The sequence below is a fragment of the Schistocerca nitens genome, chromosome 2 (assembly GCF_023898315.1).
Source record: "Schistocerca nitens isolate TAMUIC-IGC-003100 chromosome 2, iqSchNite1.1, whole genome shotgun sequence".
Taxonomy (NCBI): domain Eukaryota; kingdom Metazoa; phylum Arthropoda; class Insecta; order Orthoptera; family Acrididae; genus Schistocerca; species Schistocerca nitens.
In genome coordinates, this window is record NC_064615.1 from 877275828 (window position 1) to 877277282 (window position 1455).

Here is a 1455-nt window from a genome sequence, read left to right on the forward strand (position 1 = left end):
GCCAGTACCTCGTCTCCTACCTTCCAAACTTTACAGAAGCTCTCCTGCGAAACTTGCAGAACTAGCACTCCTGAAAGAAAGGATATTGCGGAGACATGGCTTAGCCACAGCCTGGGGGATGTTTCCAGAATGAGATTTTCACTCTGCAGCGGAGTGTGCGCTGATATGAAACTTCCTGGCAGATTAAAACTGTGTGCCCGACCGAGACTCGAACTCGGGACCTTTGCCTTTCGCGGGCAAGTGCTCTACCACTGAGCTACCGAAGCACGACTCACGACCGGTACTCACAGCTTTACTTCTGCCAGTACCTCGTCTCCTACCTTCCAAACTTTACAGAAGCTCTCCTGCGAAACTTGCAGAACTAGCACTCCTGAAAGAAAGGATATTGCGGAGACATGGCTTAGCCACAGCCTGGGGGATGTTTCCAGAATGAGATTTTCACTCTGCAGCGGAGTGTGCGCTGATATGAAACTTCCTGGCAGATTAAAACTGTGTGCCCGACCGAGACTCGAACTCGGGACCTTTGCCTTTCGCGGGCAAGTGCTCTACCACTGAGCTACCGAAGCACGACTCACGACCGGTACTCACAGCTTTACTTCTGCCAGTACCTCGTCTCCTACCTTCCAAACTTTACAGAAGCTCTCCTGCGAAACTTGCAGAACTAGCACTCCTGAAAGAAAGGATATTGCGGAGACATGGCTTAGCCACAGCCTGGGGGATGTTTCCAGAATGAGATTTTCACTCTGCAGCGGAGTGTGCGCTGATATGAAACTTCCTGGCAGATTAAAACTGTGTGCCCGACCGAGACTCGAACTCGGGACCTTTGCCTTTCGCGGGCAAGTGCTCTACCACTGAGCTACCGAAGCACGACTCACGACCGGTACTCACAGCTTTACTTCTGCCAGTACCTCGTCTCCTACCTTCCAAACTTTACAGAAGCTCTCCTGCGAAACTTGCAGAACTAGCACTCCTGAAAGAAAGGATATTGCGGAGACATGGCTTAGCCACAGCCTGTGGGATGTTTCCAGAATGAGATTTTCACTCTGCAGCGGAGTGTGCGCTGATATGAAACTTCCTGGCAGAATTAAACTGTGTGCCCGACCGAGACTCGAACTCGGGACCTTTGCCTTTCGCGGGCAAGTGCTCTACCACTGAGCTACCGAAGCACGACTCACGACCGGTACTCACAGCTTTACTTCTGCCAGTACCTCGTCTCCTACCTTCCAAACTTTACAGAAGCTCTCCTGCGAAACTTGCAGAACTAGCACTCCTGAAAGAAAGGATATTGCAGAGACATGGCTTAGCCACAGCCTGGGGGATGTTTCCAGAATGAGATTTTCACTCTGCAGCGGAGTGTGCGCTGATATGAAACTTCCTGGCAGATTAAAACTGTGTGCCCGACCGAGACTCGAACTCGGGACCTTTGCCTTTCGCGGGCAGGTGCTCTACCACTGA